The following is a 24,188-nucleotide window of genomic DNA, read 5'->3' on the forward strand; positions in this document are numbered from 1 at the left end:
CCGGGAGTGCCGGCAGAAGTGAATACTTGAATATTAAGGTTGTGCATTTTTGATATTTTGGAGAAATTGAGTAGCAGTTTTACAAAAAGAGATAATTCTCTATTATACCATAAATTTGAGTGTGGGAGATATTTTGAATAGCGAATTTTAGTGTTCTGATATCTAAATAATGTCATACAGATATCGTGCATTTCGCCCGTAGGTACGGCCACGTCTGAAAATATCGATACAAAAAAGTGCCAAAAATATGTATACACGACTTTATTGCCTATATATTAAGGTGGTTTATACATAAATTTGGCACATTTTTCGTATCGATATTTTCAGATGTGACTGTACTTGTCCGTATTCAATTCATATATAATTCATTCATTCAAATATCATTCTGATGTCAGTGTACGTTCGAATTGGCCTGTAAGACATAATTATTACTGCATTTAAAATTAATTTAGTTCAAGAGTTTCGTAAGTCAGTAGTGTGCATTTTAAAATTGGTTGCAGGTTTTCATTCATAAGGACACTAGCTCCTTCTGTTGACATTTACCAGTTAGCGCTATGTCCAAGTCAGTGAACTTAGTTCAGTTGTACGGAGTTCGCTGCTTCGCCGATAGATGGCGCTGATCGCTTGAGTTGAGGATGGCGGGAAAATTATTTTTGCGTACATTATTAAATCCTTAAAATATGAATCTAAGCTAAAAAAATTGAGGAAAAATAAAACCAACAACAACAGAATAATTCTTCATAAAAGTTTATTAGGTAATTTATGAATTGTTATCTTGGACGGGAAAACATAATCGTATCTTCACAACTGCGTTATATTTATCAGAAATTGGCATACAGGAGTTAAGTGCATCACAAAAAGTGCACAGCGCCCCTAAAGAAGTTTTCACTTCAAAAACCTTAGATGCATGAAGTAGGTATTAATATTGATACTACAACAACTACAACAAGACAAGCTCTCCTAAAATGAATTCTAAGTTAGTTCTGAGTGTTCTGGCTTAAGGGACGCAATCTCCATAGGCAGAACTTATGCAAAAGTGTCCAGTCAGCTATAAATAATAGTTCCAAATCTCCCCAGAGTAGCGCTAGAGTAGCTAAGAACCTAGGCGTTATTGACGGAGTGAAGTGCGCTGTCTATGATTTGATTTTCTTTTCAAGTATTCTAGGTATTGTAGCGCCACCTATTTAAGGTTTTTTGATGACACTTTTTGGTATATGGAGATTCCATTCCTTATCTCCACCTTCCGTAGTTCTGACAATATAAATTCTTAATTTAAATTGAATAGGGAGCGTGCATGAACTGTAGGAGGCAGCACAGGAGCCGTCAGATTTTTGGCGCGAGGCGTAAATGTGATGTTTATTGTTCCGATGTAGCCCACAAGATGGCAGCACTTACTATGCACAAGAAGACACGTGACTTGTAAATGTACATGCTCATGGTTCCGATTCAGGTCACAAGATGGCAGACCCTCCAACGCGCACGATCTCTATTCGGTTGTCACTTTGATTGTTTTAGTTTGAGTATTGATAGGGGCCGTGGGCGTTGGAGGGTCTGCCATCTTGTGGTCTGAATCGGAACCATAAACAGGCACATTTACACGTCAAGTGTTTTCTTGTGCATAGTAAGGTTCTGCCATCTTGTGGGCTACATCGGAACAATAAACATAGCATTTACGCTTCGCGCCAAAAATCTGACAGCTCCTGTGCTGCCTCCTACAGTTCATGCACGCTCCCTATACCTCATCTTAGGGTTAAGTTTCGATATAAACCACTTGCCACTTGCCCACTGAACGCAAAAACTATAACTGTAAATCACTCAAATAAATCTTAATAGAAATACCGACCTACCCATAAATAACATAAATAGTAATTGCTCCAACTAGTTCAATATCACAATCACACACAATCGGTCACACATTCCGCCATTACTACGACGATGCAGCCATCTTAGTTTGCGAGAGAGAATACGAGCACAAGCCTCGTTATTCTAATGCATAGTATAGTGAAAATGACAGTAGTATACTTTAGCTGTTTAGTGATAATAATAATAATTCCTAGCAAAATGCCGATTGGGGACTTCATATACACCTTTGAATTTCTTCGCAGTTGTATGCAGGATTGCTTACGATGTTTTCCTTCACCGAAAAACTGGTGGTAAATATCAAATGACATTACGTACATAAGTTCCGAAAAACTCATTGGTACGAGCAGGGATCGGAAACCGGTATTTTTTGTATGGGAACGAAAACGGTATTTTTTCGTTCTTTGTTAATTACTTCATTTCTAATTAGGCAATCTAATAATACGAAGTCGTTATCTGAAAAACACAACTGAGTCCTGCATTTAGGGTATAAAATAAACCGAAATATATGGTTATTTCGATGTTTTTGCAAAAAGCGGTTCCGATCCCTGGGTACGAGCCAGGATTTGAACCCGCGACCTTCGGATTGAAAGTCGAACATCATATCCACTCGGCCACCACCGCTTCGTTTAGAGATACGCGTTTTTTTTTAGTTTATTGCATACATGGTAATTTAGGTTACAATAGCAGGTACAAAAAAAAGGTAGAAAAGAGCGTACTCCCATCTTAAATGCCGGCAACGCACTTACTACCCCTCTGGTGTTGCAGGTGTCCATGGGCGGCGGTAATCGCTTACCATCAGGTGATCCATCTACTCGTTTGCCTCCTCTACTTAAAAAAAAAAAACAATTGCATATTAAAAAATAGTTCCACTGAACACTACCTTTACCTTCAGGTGTTGACTTGCATATACTTTGTACTAAGTATATTAATAAACCAAGACACGCAAGTATCGCGCACGCTTCTAAAATTTCCGGGACACTATAGCCCTTTACGGGAATGACATGATTACATTACTTACGACTATGTTCAAGTGTCTGACGGACTTGAAAAGAAAATTATATATAATTAAATGACACGTGTTAAATATCTATCTTGACCAAAAGATTTGCATGTCATATACATTATTCCTGTACCAACACCAACAGGAATAATGAATATGACATGTAAATTTTTAATATACTTAATTATTTATGTGAGCGGCGGTTGGCCTCCCGGACATTTTGCGCGTTGATTTCGTGTAGGCGCCCCATGACCCAGGTCATGCACCAGACCCGCTCATCCCGGTGACCAGACTCACTTGTCACTAGGGGTCACAAAACCGCTAGTATTTTTGAAAACCGGTTTTTCGGTTTTTGTACATTACAAAATCGGGTTTTCCGGTTTTTCGGTGCTTTTTCGGTTTTACATATAAAAAGTGAAAAAAACTGCATTTTATGAATTTAAACTTTAATATTCAGTCATTTAACAATGGATATAAAATCTTTTTTATATCTTATAATTATTAGGAACAAAAATTAAAAACAAAATAACTAAAATAATAACCTCCATGCACTTCTGGAACGCAAAATTAACTACAAATAGTTATCATTATAACACAAAACACAAAACATCGTATATTCCTTTTACGAAAGTAAATAGTTATTAAATACACTTAACATTTGAAATCAATATTAATTTCTTTCATAGGTTAAGTTACTAAATTGGAGATCAGTGAAAAAAATAATGTAATTATAATCCCTCTTCTCGCCTTCTTTCAGCCAGGCAATTAAGAATAAATCATTATAATAACCCACATATAGAGATATTCGTTGCAGGGATAAGTTCACATTTGTTTGCACACATATAATTTTCAATTTTTCATAGTTTGCATTTACCTTGTGGTTCGTACAATAAAAAGTTCGACTGCTAGTATTAGACTATTGCTAATAACTTTACTAATTGGTAGGCTAAATCAACTATCAAGGCAAGCGATTATTTTTGGTTTTTCTTTACGAATTGATAATGGGATCTTAGGATAGAGAGAATGTCTAATGTATTATCACTCAGCGATGTTCTTATCCAACGGAAGACCAGAGATGTTGTATTGAAAAACAAACTATACGTAGGGTAGGGCAATTAGCTAATTTTTATTAATTCAATTATATGTTCTATTCTATATTTACTGATAAACTAAAAAGTAGAAATTACAAATAGAAGAAGTTATAAGTAGTAATAAACTGATAATCAAAGTAATACTTACAACTATCAAGTATTTAAGTGTAAAACCGAAAAACTCGAAAAACCGTTTTTTTCAAATTTGAAAGCCGGTTTTCTCAATCGACAAAAAACCCGGTTTTTCCGGTTTTTTCGGTTTCGGTGAAACCGGTTTTGTGACCCCTACTTGTCACCGGGAGCGAACAAATCTTACTGACGGACCTGCGAACTAGTCATCATCCGGTCCTTATATCTGCCACTCTGATAATTCTGTCGCTTCTAGGGTGAAAAGCGATTCACAAAATTATCGTTTGTTTGCTAATAAATGTAAAAATTAGTGAGTTTGAATATCAGCATGATTCTCAACTGCGCTAAAACAGATGAAATGAGCAGGCAGGATTACTATAACTTCTATGTGGTAGTAGTATAAGTCTATACTATTTGATAAAGGTGTTTGCTTTTTAGGGTTCCGTAACTCGAAAGGAAAAAATGGAACCCTTATAGAATCACTTTGTTGTCCGTCCGTCCGTCCGTCTGTCTGTCTGTCAAGACCCTTTTTCTCAGGAACGCGTGGAGGTATCAAGCTTGAATTTATATTTACACAAAATACTCAGGTCTACTGTCCCTTGGAGCTGTGAAAAAATCAAACTTCTAAGCCAACGCAATCAAAAGATACAGCCGTTTATGCCGCAAATGTCCGCAAATTTTCGACACTCGCAAGGGAATCAAAACCTACAGGGTACTTCCCGTGAACTCAGAATCTTGAAATTTGGTACGAAGCAACATCTTATAGCACAGATAAAGGAAAAATTGCGAAAGCCGTAAATTAGTTACATCATATAATAATATATACCTACAGGTTTGTACGGAAGCCTCGGTGCGCGAGTCCGACTCGTACTTGGTCGGTTTTCTCTGATAAATTAAAACTCTTGGCTAGTGGCCTTTGTGATATATACACGCCTTTTTTCCATTACTTATACTTTTGTTTGAAGTTAGACTACTCCATATTAATCTACTCTGTGTACAGTGTGCATATGGAAAAGCCCGGTAAGGACACATTATTCGGGTCAAGAAAACTACCTCCATACTAATCGAGTCACGTGGATCTGCTTGCGATTTTGCTACAATGTTATGACTACAATTAGTACTCCATCTACAACCGTAAACTGGGGTACTTTGATTTGTTCTTTGATTCATTTTATTCTTTAACCTTTTAACTGCTTAGAATATTTCATCGAGCGTGTTTGTGTCGCCGCCGGTACGAAGTTACATGAAATTTTGTCTTATTTATTAGTTTACGGCGAAATGAGCTGGATATTGTATGTCTTACATATACATATACATAGGTTTTCCCGAGGGTCTACAGTATGAGGTTCTTCAAAAAAGGAGTGTACAGATTTTTAAAGGGTCGGCAACGCGCATGTAACACCTCTGGAGTTGCAGGCGTCCATAGGCTACGGTGACTGCTTACCATCAGACGGACCGTATGCTTGCTTGCCACCGTCGTGGTATAAAAAAAAACATATATCAGATTACGGCGGTTAAAAGGTTAATTCACAATTTTATTTCTAGTCAATATATTTGTTTAAGATATATGTAGTACGGCCAAGGAATCTAATTTCAGTACCATTTCGAACCTCGTCAGGTCGTCACTGTGTCAAGGTACGAAATGTTACAGAAATTATTTTTTTTTCACCGTACCTTATTTCTACAGGATGTTTATTCATGTGATATATGTACTTAGGGTAGACTCAACTACAACTAAGTTTAAGAGGCATGTAGATCAAATTAAAGCGCGACCAACAGTTTCAGCGTTGGCGTGGCCGGGTCCGATGGATGACCATTGTATTAAATAATAAGGGTAAATAAGTTTAGTACCTAGATATAGCATAATTTAAGTGTAAGGGTGTGATATATGTACTTAGAGTAGACTCAACTACTGTATGAAAATAACATGTGGGTAATTATGTAAAAATCAGTTCTGGAATAAACGCCGTATGAACAACGCTGTGTTCCGTTTCTTCTTACCTCAGCAACCACCGTATACTATAATTTAGTCACCTGCAATAATTTACGGCTGAATATATAGGTCATGCTGAGCAACTTTTACTATGGGAACAACCCCGAAATCACGAAAACATTTTTTACAGTACATATGGTGCTACTTTATAGCACTAGTACGAAAATTAGCATATTACGTTACTGTGTCGAACATTTAAAGGGCCATATGTACTGTAAAACGTTGTACGATACATGTGCGAATAGGTAATTCGCAACTCGTGTCGATGTAAAACACTCCCTTCGGTCGTGTTTTAATTTATCGCCCCTCGTTTCGAATTTCCTATTTTTCGCACTTGTATCGTAATGTACTATTTTACTCTCCTAGAAAATGTCAAGGTCAGACAGCCAAAATGTATATTTATTATTAATTTAAATATTTTAATTTTTTTGGTTACAGGTAAGGTTACGTTCATGATGTGAGAATAGTTTCTTCCGTCTCCAATTACGTCTTCATCTACTACAAGAAACATGCAGGTGAGTAAAGTATATGTACGGTCACGGAATTTAATTGTGGAGGCATTTAGGGTTTATTTTACATTTATTTAAACTTAATTGCACGAAATACAAAAAATAATGTATAAATGGCGGACTTAGAGTCTAATGGCATTCTCTACCAGTCAACCATCGGGCTAAACAGAGACATGGAAAAATGGTGCAAGGAGATGAAACATGATATTTATTAGAAAAACTTGGTACAATACATATAAAATACACAATTTGATCTCAAAGTGAGTAGTTTATTTGGGCACAAACGGTACAACAATTCTTATAAATAGTAATATTAATTAATACACTATAAAACTTAAAACCTAAATCTAAAAATAAATAATACTAAACTTAAAATAAAATACAAAAAAATATTTTTTTATTTTATCCAGAGGCCGTGAGTTCAAGTCTCACCGAAGACAGTATTTTTTCACTTTTAAATTTATTCTAAGCTTAATAGCATCGTTCGCAGACGTTCTGCTTGTTAAAAAATAATATATCACATATTTTATTTTTATTTTTGTATTTTTAACCGACTTCAAGATTTCAAAAGGAGGAGGTAGACTACGAAAATAATATTATTTTGGTAAAAAAACCATTATATGGCGTGAGCACTCTTGGTCTTCTTAATTCTCTTTGTCTATAGTAATGTACTATTACATGAGTGTAGTTAGACGTTACACATATTACTCAGAACATGACCTCAACAGATTGTTGACATCTCAAACCTATGAGCCCTCATTCATTCCCGTTCTTTCCCATTCACTCCGACCCGATCCGGTTGTGACCGGCGTGAATGAATGGTTAATGAGCGGAATTAAAAACTGGCATTAAGGATGTGGGTTCTGTTTGGTTCGGGCTAGGCAAACAGTTCTTGATGACCAAATTATTTGAACCTCGAAATACGTATTAATGGTTAGGAAAGTTAGGATAAATATTACGCATGACGCTCTCGCAAAATATCCTTTCGAGTTTGTTTCCATTAGCTAAAATCCCCATTCGCAAAATACTGAATGAAATTTATCTCCAGAACAGATCGACCGATTCAAGCTAGTGCGGTTTTCTGTATAGGACTGGGATGAGGTTTTAAGTCGTCAGATGGCGTAGTTATAATTTTATTTTATTTTTTAGGAAAACTTACAGCTCGAGTAACAAAATAGGTTGTGGAATAGAAACAGTAAGCCAATGACAAGTTTCCACAGGTAGGTAGGTTTTATCGGGGGTTTTTAATTTTAAGTTTTAGTAACAGGCATAAAGTTATTAGCAAAACACCCCTATTTTAAAAGTCTGTTTCGGACAAGGTCGTCAAATTTTCCGCCTGCGAATTAGTACATAAGGAATTACTGCTTACTTATTTACTTGGCTGGCGCGATGAACCAAAATGAGTCTTGGCCTCCAACAAATACAAATAATTTATTTATAACGCCAAGTTACATGTCATGTGCATGATGGTTTTCATATCATTAGGTAATTAGTTAATTTTATGACACAAGACCACGCCACTTCACACAAGGAAATTAACATTATACTTTCAATAAAATATACTTAAAACTACCCAGAGTGAGAAAGCTACTCTTAAGGTGTAGGTAGGTACTGCAAACAGGTCTTTGCAAATCAGAAGAAATTTTAAGCCTATGTTGCGGGTGAAACAATGCACCTTAATCGTAAAAACTGGGAAAACACACTTGTTCTGAGGGCCTACCGCGGACCACGTTCGACCTGTTGCCTCCCTGTCACACTTACGTACGAATTTACAAGTGCGACAGAGAAGCAACTCATCAAAGGCCCTCTGGTTGGTATTAGCCGTCGACTCTAGTGGTCATACATGTCTGGAATGACATGACCCTAGTGGATGTTCGTGGGAGATCTGTATGTAATCTTTAAACAAGGCGCTTTCATTAACAACTAAATGACACGGAGCCCTCTAAAGAATTAGTAGAAATTAAGAATGATGTTAGCGGTGAGAATGATTCGAAGGATAAGGAATGTTCGTTCGAATATACAAGAACTTTTATGCGATTTTCGTTGAATTACGGTATTTGATTTGGTCGATCGACTGAATTAATTGTAGCAATAATGTATCGAATATTGCATGCAAGTTCTTGAACCATGGGAAGTTTTTAGTATCGTGAAATCGTGGTACTGATTATCTAGAGGAATCAATCAGTTTAAAACACTCCTAACTTATTTGTAATCTGTTGATCTGAGTCCATTTTGTAATTTGCTACCATTTTGTAACTTATTGACTTTTTCTTCTGAGTGTTGTGTTTTTCTTATTGTTATAGTGCCAGTGTACTTGCGTTACGTATGAGCACGTATGAGTATAGATGGTGACCAACTATTAGACTTTTTACGCTTAAACACGTCATTGAGACGTAGTCATATTATTCTTAGCTTTTCAAACGTCACACCCTATTCTCCAGTGGACGTAAGTTTAATGAGAAAATTATGAGAGTTGTGATGTGTGAAATATTACTCATTGTCGGGTTTTATGGCCTATTTGTGGTTTACTCATTGTTAGCTGGTTATTAGGAGTGGGATATTTAGCTTGAAATTGGGACTTAATAGCCGCCGCTGGAGTTACATTCGAAGTTACTCTCTCGCAAACGAGATGATGATGTTATATTTGGTTATATGTTATATGCAACTTGGCATGAACATTTACTTAAGTAGTTGTAAAGAAAGTACCTAAAATTGATCTAAAGTGAAGTTCAATAGAATTGGCAAACAATAAATTTAAATTTATTTGTGTGATGTGGAGTTATTGTTCTGGTGAACGGGTGCTGTTTGTGGAGACCGGTCTGTTTAAGCTTACGCGATCCAAACAAACATTCATTAAAATAAAAGTTAATAATAAATAAACTAGACAAACCAATTTACTCTCATTTATTTCGTACTCGTATACTTTTTATTAACTTTTAGGTGAAATATATGTTAATTATAAATATTTCAGTGAATACAACTTTCGTAAAAATATAACGCTAGTACAACTTTCGTAATAAAACTGATTTAACCCCCGCCGCAAAAAGAGGGGCCGTGTGACGCCAGTTTCTGTCTGTCTATCTGTGACATCGTAGCTTTCCAACGGATGAACCGATTTTGATGCGGTTTTTACATGAAAGCGAGTTTCCTTGCGGTGGTTTTTAGCTGTTTGATAAAAATCGATCCAGCAATTTGAAGAGCATCAGCTTTGATCTAAAATGAGGTTAAGGCATTTTTGGCATAAACAATGGCTTTTTTTGGCACAGGGAGTTTCTTTTTTCAATTTTTAATTTAATAGTTATATTTTACATTATTTGCAATTTCTATTAACCTTCACTTTACATCTGGTATTATTTTACAAGCTTTGTGTGTTCGAGTTAAATCTTGCGAACTAAATTAGACCCTCTTCCAATTATTTCCTTGAGCTGAAACGTTTGATACATATGTAAGTTGAGTAACCGAATTATGTATGTTTTTTTGGGAATCAACAGCTTATTCTTAAATACAAGCAAATCACAATTAAGCAGGTGCTACCCACAGTTATGACGCAACTACGTTATTGATCGATATTACGAAACTCACTTTAGGCGTTTCACAACATGTCTGGACGCGGCACACCGCCAGCTGTTCTGACATTCGCAAAACAACCGACTGTTGACACTTTTAAATGACCAGTATAATGTTCTACCGAATTACATGTCATGTCAATATATCAACAGATCAATTTATATTGGGAAAATGTCGATGGACGTGTAAAGTCGTTGAAGAATAATTGCTGGAGCGACTGCAGCAGAGATGACGTATAAAGACGTCAGACGTAGGCCTACGCTAAAATTATGCGTGTACGCACCGCGCCGTCAATGGCGTCTATATGCGCGCTGATTCATGAGTAGGAGAGCAATCGAAATGGGTCACTTTGTATGGAAACTTTTGCTGACGGCGGCCCGAAGATAAATAAATTGAGCTAGGTATATATCCGTCAAGGATAGCCAATCTCTGTTCTTAATGGGTTTTACTTCTATTTGGTGTTTTATATGATAGCCAAGCCCTATTGCGCATTAAAAGAGGGTTGTGCCCAGCAATGGGACGTATATGTATAGGCTAAATTATTGTATTTATATGTATATACATATTACATATTATATCTTTACTTAACACTTATTGAATATATTCATAAGCACACAGATCGGCTTTTAGTATTAGACTTACTCCGAAATCGCGATAAATAGACAGTTTGACATAATTTGGACCTAATAGATCGTGAAGATTTTTTTTATGACAACGCCAATATGGGTGCTACGTACACCTCAGTGGCGTTCGACGCAGTTCCGCGAAGGCGTCATAGAGCACGCCGTCAAAATAATTGAAATCGAGAACAATTGAAGGTATGCTGTCAATCAACCTCCAGACGAGAACGGGAGAAGATGACGTCGGTGGCGGTTCCTGGGTCAAATCCATTGGCTTGCTTACGATAAGATATGTAACGTGTGGTATGATTTTATATCAGTCTTGTCCAGTGAAGACTGTAAGTTGAACATCGTATTTCATTGAAAGCCCTCGTCATCCACTAATTCAATTCAATTCAATTTATTTTTATTTCGGACCATGTCCATAGTGTTAGTATACATTCCCTTAATCCTATGTTAGTTAACTACTATACTAGCTCATAATAACTTATACACTAAGCCTCTGGATCCCATATGTACTCCCTCCCAGTGTTTCCAGAAGGCGCAAGCAGGCGATTCTAACACTAGGCGCAAGAGGCTGTTGGAACTGTCCCGCACGCGACGCATCAGGGAGGCAGTCCTTTTGCGTATTATTGCACCAAAGCAATCAGTGCGCGCCTCCGCGAACATACCTGACGCGCTGCAAAAGCGAGGCAGTCCCAACAACATCCTGAACCCATTGTTGTACTGTTGTAATGAAGTTTCTGATATGCTGTCTCTAGTATGATACGCCCACGATTCCCGACAAGTATTTAAGCGTCAGTCTGTCTGACTGTAAAATATTGTTATTAGCTATACTTTGTAATTAAACATTTACGATGTTTTGTTCGTATTATGTAAACGCTGACATTGTTTACTATTTCATTGATATTACGTTATTGTTTACAGGTTTACTACTCTGTTGAGCTACTCCATTGATGGCACAGTTAATTGACTTTTCGAAAACCTTACTGCTTTGACATAAGGTTCACAGTTAGTCATTTAATTGTTTAGGAGATAATTAGTTACTGCTTAGCTATGTTAACGGGAAATAACTAAGATGAAAATGAGAGGTAGGTATAAATACATATCCTACTTACAACGTTTGTAGTGTTTTTTTGCGGAATGTATTTCTAGCAACATTAAAATTAATATTTTTTAAGTATTGAAATTGACTCGTTACTCTTAAGGCTAAAAATTGTAATTTGGTCTCATAAAATTACTTTGTATGTCTCAAAAATGGTCTTCAAATAACAATTTTCCTTGCTGGGGCCCGTTTGTAACATATTTAGTTTTAAAGTGTAAATTCATTGATGAAAATAAATTCTACACAACGCCGATCCATGAACTAAATTTGAGACAGTTAAGTACCAGCTTTAATAAAAGCTTCTACTGTACCTCTATATTTCAGTGATTATTCTTAATTAAACGTACGTACGTCCTTAAACTACGTCCAAAAGAGAGGTTTGGGCATTGTGAATGTCATCTCGCTTTGTGTGGTAGGGCACAGCACAGCGGATGTCATTCCAGATCTAGAGCAGAGCCCAACTGGGGAAGTACCTCCAACTTACAGAAAACAGCAGCCTAATAACACTAGACCCTACTCATAGTGTTGTGTTCCCGCCGGTGAGTAAGGTTGCCAGAGCTCAACGAGGGGGCGAGTTTAGGGTCGGCAACGCGCATGTAACTCCTCTGGAGTTGCAGGCGTGCATAGGCTACAGAGACTGCTTACCATCAGGCGGGCCGTATGCTTGTTTGCCACCGACGTAGTATAAAAAAAAAAATGTTATAGGTCATTATTACACAAATTGACTAAGTCCTATAGTAAGCTCAAGAAGGCTTGTGTTGTGGGTACTTATAGACAACGATATAATTATATAATATATAATTCACTCAGGACTCGGGAAGAAATATCCGTGCTCATCACACAAATGCCCGTACCAGGATTTGAACCCAGAACCATCGGCTTCATAGGCAGGGTCAATACCCAACTAGGCCAGAGAGCGGTCGTCATATTTACAGTCAAGGAATTTTATTTAAATAGGTACCATTTCGTACCTTGTCCCAGTGACAATGACAAGTGAGGACCTTATCGACTTTTATACTCTGTATTCAATTTTATTTGACCCAGCTGCACCCAGTTATCTCAGGTCTAAATTTGATTTTATAACAGCCCGTCCTGGTTATGTTCTTCGTGCTTCTCGAACTCTGAAGCTGGCTGTCCTCCCTCATCTGACTGGATTCTTGTCCAACTCATTCACTTGCCAAGCAATACGTCTGTGGAATGCTCTCCCTCTGCCTATCAGACAAGCTCAGAGCAAGCTTACATTCAACAGCAAGTTGCGTAAGCACTTATTTGAAAACATTCGTGACTAAATAAATGTCTGCGTGATATCTCACACTAATAGGTACATAATTATTATATATATGTATGTTTATTTATATATAGTGAATATGTATATATGTAGGTATATTGAAAATATATATTAGTGTAAGTATAGTATCATAGTAGTCTCGACTTGTATTTCCATATCAACTCTTGACAATCCTGCACTATTTCTGTTTAGCCCAATGGTTGACTGGTAGAGAATGCCTCAAGGCGTTAAGTCCGCCATTTGTACTCTTTTTGTAAATTTGTGCAATAAAGTTTAAACAAACAAACAAGCAAACAGACAAACATACTTTTGAAATATTTTTGCGCTCCAGACTTGTGTATATTCGCGCAATCATTAACACCTGATCCTCACATCCCAAACGCATCCTTTTCTCTTGTAATGCGCCGTCTCCGTCGCATGTAGGTCACGGGATGTCATTCCGTGCACATGCGCTAAACACGTGGCGAGTACAGCTCAAGCTCATAAACAACCGTTTAGAACTCGAGTTCCACCGGCTTTTTATGTATGTAGTACGTTGTTCATCGGCAAACCTATGCTGTATTACATCCGTATTCTAGATTGTCTTCTATTTTTTTTTGTTGGGAAGACCGTAAGAACTTTCGTATTTGAATCAGGGATCGTTACCGGTATTCTTACTACCGGTTTTAAATTAGGTATAACCGGTTATAGTTGTATTTCGCTATTTATATCACTAAAGCTTTGATTACCGGTATTCATGTCTATTAGCGTGTTCCCATTAGAAAACAATACCTGTATTTGACATGTTACCCTTAAAAATCATTACCGGTAATACATGTCAATGTCAATACACTCCTTTATTTGTTTCTTCGAATATGTTGTGGTTTGCCGTACCTGTACCTGTGCTCTACCGACCGAGTATGAAATGAAGTGCAGTATATGTACGTTCGGTCACGGACTTTAATTGTTGAGCCGCTTAGGGTTTACTTTACATTGGAGATATCATAGAATTAGTATTGATTACCAAATTAGTTTGGACCGTAGATGGGTCAGCAATTAAAGTGTCTAACCCTACAAGCGCAAGATCATTGATCTTATGATAAATCGACGATAGGGTCGGCAACGCGCATGTAACTCCTCTGGAGTGGCAGGTGTACATAGGCTACGGAGACTGCTTACCATCAGGCAGGCCGTATGCTTGTTTGCCACCAACGTAGTATAAAAAAAAATGATAAAAACTATCCTATGTCGCCCAAAATTTCGATGCGATTCTTGTGCGATCTTGAATTTTCTGTAAATGATTGTGCGTGAACACCGTAAACAATTGAATGAGTTTTGCAGTGGCAGCTACGGTTATTTTGCTTCACTACGTGGACATGGTCAATAGTTTTTTTTCTAAGCTTTCAATCGATACATTTCCCACGCATAATGGATACGGCGAATGCAATCGCAACGTGCCTTCGGCGCTATTATCTATATTTAGCCTATACAGAATGTTTTTAAAGTCAATAATTTACGCGGTAAATGTATACGTCATACTGAGCAACTTTTACTATTATAGTGCTTCTTCTCGCATGGTTACTCTAAACGATTACTACTACTCTAACCTAACCAGTTCATTACGATGCGTCCTCTTTGACGGCCTCAACCCAAGTGAACGAGCATGTCTAACATTTTCCGTGTCCCCACCACTTGCCAAAACTACCGTGTTGCCAACAGTATAATGTTATTTTCCCAACTACCCCTGTATTAATCGGGGTAACATACTAATGTTGTCACAGTATAATTATTATTTAACTGCTATCTTAAATGTAAACATAAATAAATCATGACACTATCGGACCACCCCCTAAATCCCAGAAAAAAAATTGACACTCCCTTACAAAATATCAGACCAGCCAAAATGTACGAAACAGCCAATTTTTGTGGCTGGTCCTTTAGTAAAGGTTGCTCAGTATGTGCTATTCACCCCGTAAATTATTGCGGGTGACTACAAAAACATCCTGTATTTGCTTGTTTGTAATTAGTTCGAGCAAAAAAACATATCGTAAAATGTGCCTACTTGGCTGCTGCTGGGTAATGGACTAATGGTGCTCCAACAGTTTTTACTTACGATAACTATACCACAACCTCATTTAATGTGGTAGTTGTCATGGTCTACTTTAATTCGGCGTATATTTTACATTTTTCTCTTAGTGTAGATCTAAATCTGTAATCTGGAAGAGCGAGGTCTCCTGACACAGGTACTTCATACCTAAAAGGAGGACTCGACCACTGTGTATTTACCAACTAAGATTGAAATGAAATAAATGATTATCTTATCTTATATAGTATATCTCCCACCATGGGGCTTCAAATGCAGGGCTCGATTCTACTAGCTAAATCGAGCTACTATTACTATTTGACCAACCCCGATTTTTTTTGGCTTTTTCAAAAAAAAACATCGAGAATTGATCAGCCAAAATGTATGAATAAGCCAATCAATTTTTCGCGATTTTGGGGTTGGGCTTTATATCAACATATATACTGCAATATAATAATTTTCAATTTGAATTGAAATCTTGAATTTTGGAGCAAGCTAGCAAAGTAAGCACATTTTACGTTACTTGTTTATAAGAAGTTATATATTCAATTTAAATAAACAAAGACACGACGCTGTGCCGGCCAAAATAGTAAATACGAACAGCTGCCAAAATGCTAAAACGGGTCATCATGCACTCTAAAGAAAAAAAAATACTTGTCAAACCCTGTATCTAAAGAATAAATTGCATTTTGAGACATTGTCTGCGCCTTTATTTTTCTAAAAAAGATATCAAAGCAAAGCTATAATTGCAATAACACAAATTTGTTTAGAAACAACGCCACAGAAATTAGGATTCTCCAAACTGTCGCATATATTTATAGGGCTGACGCTTACCTTGAGTACTCGTTTAGACGTAAATCTCAAATCTAAGTAGTAATTTTAGACCAAACTAACCGTCTGGCGTCTACAACGCGTCTATTTTAGACCACGGGACGGTGGCGCGCGAATCGCTCGCGTCTGCTTTTAAAAAGATATATCATAAACAATAAAAAACAAACATGGCGTGTTTCCCCGCGTTTTCGAGTGTCTTAGTGTGTTAAGTGTGTTATGGTGTGACTGTGTTAGTGTTGTTATGATGCTGAGTTTGTTTATTTTGGTCGCTCAGGGCGAGTGCGTTCGTAATCGTATGTATTGTGTCTCGCAAGTAAATTAATTTCTTCTACGTTATTTCTCCCTTATATTTACACACAAATGATATGATTGATGCTAGAGGAAGTTTATTTTACTACTACTTGTAGTTTTGGAGGTATATCTATGCCTGTCATTAGTTTATCTAGCTTCAGATAGGTAGTTAAAAAATACAGCAAATTTAATTTTTTGTTACAGAACTTGTTCTTGTCTCTTTCGTTTGTTTTATAAAGCTGGAGCTATATAAACTAATTACAAGCATAGATATACCTCATGTTATTGATGTGCAAAGATTGATTATAAACCAACACATAGTTTTATAATGAGAACGAAACTTCGTGTGTATGGGAAGGTGAAATTCGGTCGAGCTTGCTGGGGACGTAAAAACTCAACTTAGGGTCAGTTGCACCAAACCGCCTGTCACCGTTAAAGTGTTCGCTAACTTTTATTGCATGGACAGTTTTATAATTTGCTGCTCAGTGACGTTGATCAGTCCGTGAATTGGGGTCGGTGCAACTGGTATGGTATAGTTGGGAGACCTTAAAGTGCGTTGTTTATGGCTCCTCTACACGATGGGCCATCATATTGGCCCATTAAGATGGACCAGCGTGTAGAGAGGATAGTGGTGTCGGATGCCTTATGGCGCGGCGGGATGGCGATGGAATGGCCACGGTGTCGGCAATGGTGCGTACACATCTATACGTGGCCCATTCCATAGTGCGTGCACTCAACCATCGCGTGGCTATCTGGCTGGTCCAGCGCTGGGCCATCGTGTAGAGGAGCCCTTAGCCATTGTGATAAACGCAGCGTTGAACGTATGCGATCACGGAATAGGGAAAATGATACTGCTGCTTTTCCGCGTAAAACAATACGGTCATTAGATTATCTGATTTAAAATGGATGTGCGTCAAACGCATCGTGTTTGACGCTGCGATTATCGCATAAAACAACTGCCCGTTTAGAGTTATCACGTACCAGTCACATGCAGAAGTAGACATGAAAAAGTATTCGACACACGAATTAAAACACTGCATATCACGCATGGCTATGTACGATGATAATACCTGCATTATCTGGTTGCCTGACATAAATGAAGGTGTATAGGTATATTATGCGGTTGCGTTGGTCTTATCGAAGCGATATGATAGCATATGTAACTTGCATTTTGTATGTATCACTTGTAACGTATCCGTAAAGTATGACGATAGCGATTAGGTGCATCTCGCCTCTATTTAAATAGTTATTTACGATACAAGTGCGAAAAAGCTTTTGGCAAAATATCATTTTTGGTACAAGCTTTTATCGCTGACTGTACTTTTCTTTCCACAGGCAACTAATACTCATCGAGCAAATTCTAAAAACCCCAAACACAATTAGGTTGCGTTGTTTTATCACAGAGTTCCTATGTCCACCTCTTGTCTCCATCATCAGATCAGCTCGATGGTACCATAATATTGCATTGTCACCCGACTTACATATGTATGCAAATTTTCAGCTCAATCGAAAACCGGGAAGTGGATCAAATTTAACTTGCAAGATTTGATTACAAACAGACAACGGTCTGGTGAAAGTAAATAAAAGCTTGTAAACATAGGAAATTCGTAACGAGTGGCGATAAATTAAATTAAATTAATTAATGTCATTATTATTAAATTTAAAATCGAAGCCATGTGTCCAAGAACAGATGTGGCTATCTCTCATAGTTTCTCACTTCTCCATTCTGACCGTTTTGGATTGATCACCCTGTATATAGTGATCTTAGTATTTTCATCATCAAATCAAGTATTTACATTTGTAGAAGTGACATTTGATGACGCGGAACTGCTGATGATGAACAGAATGGCACTCTTCAACGCCGCATAGTTCACGTTTGACAATTTGTTCTCTTCGCATGTTTGTGAAGCAGTTAGGTTTTCAAGGTACATTTTTGTCAAGCTTGAGTTTTGATGATGGATTCCATGAGGAATTGAGGGTACTTCTCAACTCTTTTAAGCAAACTTATAGCGATTTTTAATATTATTTCATTCATGGTGGGAAATAGTTTATTTTAAATATAGTCGAATACCCTATTGCGGGTATTTTACCAGTCTTTTTCATTTCATTGTATGAAATCCAAAATCAACAATAATTTTTCTTTCACCGGTCTCCCTCATTGAAGTCGGTTTTTTTTCTTAAAACAAATTTCTTTATTACTGTATGTATCTGTTCAACATTGCCTATCATGCAAATCATTATGAGGTTTAATTTTTTTTCTATAAAACATGTAAAAGAAGTTTACTATATTTTCATACAAATATGATATGAGAATCAGCGCAAAAACCAGCGGGCTAATAACGGTCGCATTTTTATCAGTGTCACCATGGCTGTCACGTTCTAACAAGTTTGTATAGTCGTTCGATTTGAAGCTGGCCCGGAGCGGCTGATCTTTTGTCTATTGTTAACTAAACCCGCACGTGCCACCACCTGCAAAAAAGGATCGTATAATTCTAATAGGACATGAGCACGGGCTAGTCCAACGTTCAAAAAACCAGTGTAGGTGCGCTCTCCGATAACGCGCCTTTGTTGCGCATATCGAGGACACATTTTAGACTGGTTCGGTAGCGTTCGACTCGCCGGCACCCAGTAACCGTATAGGGACCACACAAGAAGTCACGAATTATTTTCCATTTGTTCATTTTGAATCTTATTTCAATTACCATAGGAGTAGTTATTAAATAACCGATTAAAGTTATACCGGGCCCTTTTTTAGGGTTCCGTAGCCAAATGGCATAAAACGGAACCCTTATAGTTTCGCCATGTCCGTCTGTCTGTCTGTCTGTCTGTCTGTCTGCCTGTCTGTCTGTCTGTCTGTCTGTCTGTCTGTCCGAGGTTTTGCTCCGTGGTCGTTAGTGCTAGAAAGCTGAAATTTGGCATGGATATATAAATCAATAAAGCCGACAAAGTCGTGCAATAAAATCAAAAAAATTTTTTTTTAGGGTACCTCCCCTACACGTAAAGTGGGGGTGAATTTTTTTTTCGGTTCAACCCTAGAGTGTGGGATATCGTTGGAAAGATCTTTCAAAACTACTAGGGGTTTTCAAGAAACATTTTTTGATAAAGTGAATATATTCGGAGATAATCGCTCCGAAAGAAAAAAAAAAATGTGTCCCCCCCCTCTAACTTTTGAACCATAATAGGTCCAAATAATATGAAAAAAATCGTGAAAGTAGAGCTTAAGAAAGACATTAAATGAAAACTATAGCGGACATGATCAGTTTAGCTGTTTTTGAGTTATCGCAAAAAGTTTTCCCTTCATAGTAAAAAGACTTACTTTAATTAGGTACTGATTATGCAAATTTGCCTATTTGTTTAACTCGGGTGAAAGGTACCATTTACTACACTTTAAGCTCCAGTTTAGCTTATTGTGACGGAAGAGTAACTACGGAACCCTACACTGAGCGTGGCCCGACATGCTCTTGGCCGGTTATTTGCAGGTAGTGGCAAGCGCAGTTTCAGTTAATAATAGACAAAGGATAATCCGTTGGGGGCCAGCTACAAAGCTAACAACTATAAGTGCGGAAGTGACAGGTGATAAAAATGAAACCATGCTGCCACTGCAGGCCACTGACACCTACTTTTGCCACGAGAAAATAAGAAAATCTTTACAAAAATAACGTTAAAAATCGCACCAGCAAAATAATCTTAGCAAATAATCCTGCACACAACATGTCACTGTTATCACCGCGTGATAACAGGGATTTTATCACCGCGATAACAGGGATTTGCGGCTTGCGCCGGCGCCGACAGCTGTGTCACGATAAAAGTATCAACTGTCATTCCCGGTTTATTCGTACTTGTTTATCTATTTTTATAACGGTTACAATGCATTTACTTTTTTATTTTTGGAAAACTTTGTGACTGATGGTGTCTTTCACCCGAGTTAAATACTCTACTTTTCATTTCGAATACGAGAAAAGTAGTTTTTTAAAAACGGCTAAGTATTAAACTTTAGTAGTGTTTCTTCAGGGTACTATCAATTGAAAATATAGGTAAAAATATCGTTATTTATGGACTGGGGAGTTAATTATCAGAATGGAATTTGAACAACAAGAGAAAAACACGTACTTAGAAAGTACAGAGTTCTAGAGCAGAAACGAATCATTTTCTGTACACTTTTTACAACAACTACGACTCACTTTCAGATCTTGTGAAATGAAAAATAAAATAACGATGGGCCTTCTTTGGGGCCTTAACTCAAATAATGCCTAGTTTCTCCGTTGGGTGGGACGCTTTAGTAAAAACCAGTGTTTACACCAATTCTTGAGATTAATTTCCAAGTGGACTTCAAGCTCCCATGAGCCGTGGCGGAAAGTCGGGACAAGAAGGTAAGTTGGCAGCAAAACACACTGTTTAATTTTTAGTGTTCCGTACAAAACTTTGTTCAAGGAACACTTATACATAGAATCACTTCGGTCTTACAAATCGGCAAATGCGTTTTTTAAAAGTGATTAGGTTATAGATAGGTATATTCTACTAGCTGCACAGTTAAAAGATTGAATATGTGACCCAGTTCGTACCTTGTCACAGTGACAAACAAGGGCTTGTGCACAAATCACGCGAGGTTCGATTGAGGGGGAGGGGGGTCACGATAAAATCACGTTGGGGGAGGGGGGTGGGAGCCCCAGCATGAAAGTCGCTAGAGACCTCATGCTATTGTCACAGTGACATGGTACGAAATGGGTCACAAATTAAATCTTTTGACTGTACAAGTTTATTTTTGTAGGAAATAAATGTAGGCATGTCTTTACTACCTCGGGCATGTGTTGTTAGAAATAGCCCTCATATCAAGATTGAATGGTTTCCAACACTATGAAGTACACACCAGGCCAAAACTATGGAAACAGGTTTAGGTATGTATAAATATTTAACTGTAACTAAATACCTCAAACAGGGGTTGTATACCCATATCCTTGCCTTAGTCCATATAATTTATTTATTTATTTAAACTTTATTGCACAATATAACAAATAAAGTACAAATGGCGAACTTAATGCCTAAAGGCATTCTCTACCAGTCAACCATCAGGCTAAACTGAAACAGTAGTACGTGCAGGCATTAAACAAAAAAAAACAGAATAAGTAACTTAAACCAAGCAAAATAGCGATAAATAATATATACTAACGGTAATAAACTTACATAAATATACTATAATTAAATATACATACATATATATTAATTTATGTACCCAGTGCAAAAAATACTATGACTACGAAGGACAATTAACCAGAGAGCTGGTCGAAAAAGTATAATCTTAAATATAATCTTAAAAATATAAGATTAGTTCTAAGTGAATGGAATGAAATTGTTTTTCCTATAACAATAAACAGTTTAAATTTTAATTTTTTAGGTATAAGGCTATAAAAGCGGTCATCCGATGGATTTTTATACTAGTTACTCATTGGCAATAAAAATACACACACACAACGGGTTGCACTCCGGGAGTGCCGGCAGAAGTGTAAACTTGAATATTAACGCGTTTGAAATTTTGGAATGGTTAGGGACTAATTTTGCTCGAATTGCTCTAATTATCAGTATAAAAGCACTATCGTTTATGTGGTAAAATACAATATTTATTTATTGTGCTATCGTACACAAACATGACAATTTATATTACATAAAAAATTTAACACTTCAGAACTATTACAATTAATTAACATTAAAAAGTTTATCCCTCAGGAAAATCAACTTCCTTCCATAACTTCAACGACCCTTAAATCATCATCATTACAGAACCATCATGGAGGTTTTCGATCAGGCCACGTGTCCGTCTTACGAATTTTTAATCTGACGAATCTGTCGGTCACGTGACCTGCCGCTAGTTTAACATTTTTTCCCCGTCACAAAAAGTGCACAGCGCCGCTAAAGAAATGTTCACTTCAAAAATATCATGATAAAACGTTTTAAAAGTAAGATAATAACTCAAATTCTGGTAATGATAATTGCCAGTTATGGTGATAAGAGCCTTATCACACTTGCGATTTTTGAGCGAGTTGTAACTCTAAGTTAAGTACGTAACTCTTCCAAATTTCTATTTTTCATTACTTTAATTTTTTTGTATGTAGTTTTACCTGTCACCTATCCTGTTGTCCCGTGTGTACCAGATGGCATGCAGTTATCTTGGTCCGACTCTACAACGTGGCCCGTTTTCACTGCCATGAAGTGTAGGTATTTGTGCGTTAAATATTTACCCGAGAACGCTTTGCATCACTTTTAGCTTCGTATCAGCTCTGAATCAGACTAAACATTGCAGATTACCTAGGTATGGTACGTCGTTATTTTTAGTAGATCGCAAGGCCAATTCAACCTTACAGTTTGACATCAAAATCTACTTATTAAGTTACATTTTGTAACCGGGTCTGTAGCGAATTTATTGTATTACCTGTATTTACAGTACATATGGTGCTACTTTACAGCACTAGTGCAAAAATTAGCATATTACGTTACTGTGTCGAACATTTAAAGGGTAAAAAAAAAAAACATAAACACCGAATTGATAACCTCCTCCTTTTGAAATCTTGAAGTCGTTTAAAAAAATCTTTTCACGCTTCAACCGCTAAACTTCTTCACACACCTCTCGGTATTTCGATGTTTTAACACATTGAGTGCCGGGAACCCGCTTGGCGGGCGCTCTGTTCGTAGTCGCTTTCCTCTACAAAGCGGGAAAACGCTAGAATTGGCTACGCGTGTAGCGCTACGAAAACGTTGGCAGTGAATGCGTTAAAGCTGACTATCAGAGGACAGTTATAAGGATAACCACTAAAGTAAATTGGTTCTAATTTAAATGAAATTGGGTAAACGTGTAGTTGAGGGCATTATATTTTAGTAATTAAATTATGAGCAGGCTCGATCAAGTGGTTATGGAGCTGAAAGAGCCTAGAAGGCCAAAAAGCTATTTGCTATTCTGGTCATTTTATTTGCAAGAAGTATAGTCGAGTTTGGTTTCAAATGAAAGTGCTTGGTTTACTAATTTTTATTTTGTTTTATGAATTTGCGATTAAAAAAAATTGCATGGTAGAAACGAAATAAAAGAAACATAATATAGATATTTGACATTTGACAAGAAAGGACTTACCACAGATACAGTTTATTTTAATCTCCATGGTGACTTAGATCTATCAGTTAAGGACTCCACACACCGTGCAATAAATTGCACGTGGTTTTCGATCCTTTGCCGACTAAGTAGGTGAAATCAATTGATCTATCTTTTTGGCGAACCGCGAGTTCTTAGTTCGGAGTGAACTACTAGTTTTAATTATGGTAGTATATATCAAACATCATCATTCCACGAAGTCGCTAATAAGTACTAAATCATTAAAATACTCAACTTGAGTACTCTATGTCCTGTTTATTATGACTCGAATAGCGTACACGCAATCCAAGCCTATATACAATTTCTAACTCTATATCCATGCAGAAAAGATACAAAATAACTTTGAGATGGTTACGGTGTAAAGTTTCATGTCATCTTGGGAGGCATGTCACGCAACTTTACTGTGATAAAATTAAAAAGTTGTAAGTGTATGCGAGTGTTATAGCGGTTTCAGCCTTTTGAGTATTTGTATAAGTTTATGTTGGAAGTTAATGAAAAATTAAATTTAATGATAAGGAATATGACGTGCCGCTGCCGAGTGGTTTTGGCGTGCAAATTCATATAATAAATTTGCAAATAAATTAATCCCAGTGCTTTTTGTTCCTTTTTGTTCTACCAATGAAAATATTTAAAGGGATCGGCCCCAGACGCCAAATTGATTGTTGTTTTGCTGATTTATTTTCCCAAGGATAAGATGCTATTTC

General features: G+C 37.1%; 1 protein-coding gene across 4 annotated transcripts in view; it reads left to right on the forward strand.

Annotated features, from left to right (window-relative positions):
• LOC133530614 (transcription factor EB) overlaps positions 1-24,188 on the forward strand; it is a 174,631-nt gene that overhangs the window by 29,103 nt on the left and 121,340 nt on the right. The window contains exon 1 of one of the 4 annotated variants that reach the window (XM_061868613.1): positions 15,774-16,371. The exons of 2 other annotated variants lie outside the window; for them this stretch is intronic. The gene's annotated coding sequence lies outside the window, so the exon portion shown is untranslated. Of the gene's footprint in view, positions 1-15,773; positions 16,372-24,188 lie in introns of those variants that run through there. One more of the 4 variants, XM_061868611.1, reaches the window with a different exon arrangement.

Source organism: Cydia pomonella, chromosome 23 (genome assembly GCF_033807575.1).
Source record: "Cydia pomonella isolate Wapato2018A chromosome 23, ilCydPomo1, whole genome shotgun sequence".
In the NCBI taxonomy this organism is placed as follows: domain Eukaryota; kingdom Metazoa; phylum Arthropoda; class Insecta; order Lepidoptera; family Tortricidae; genus Cydia; species Cydia pomonella.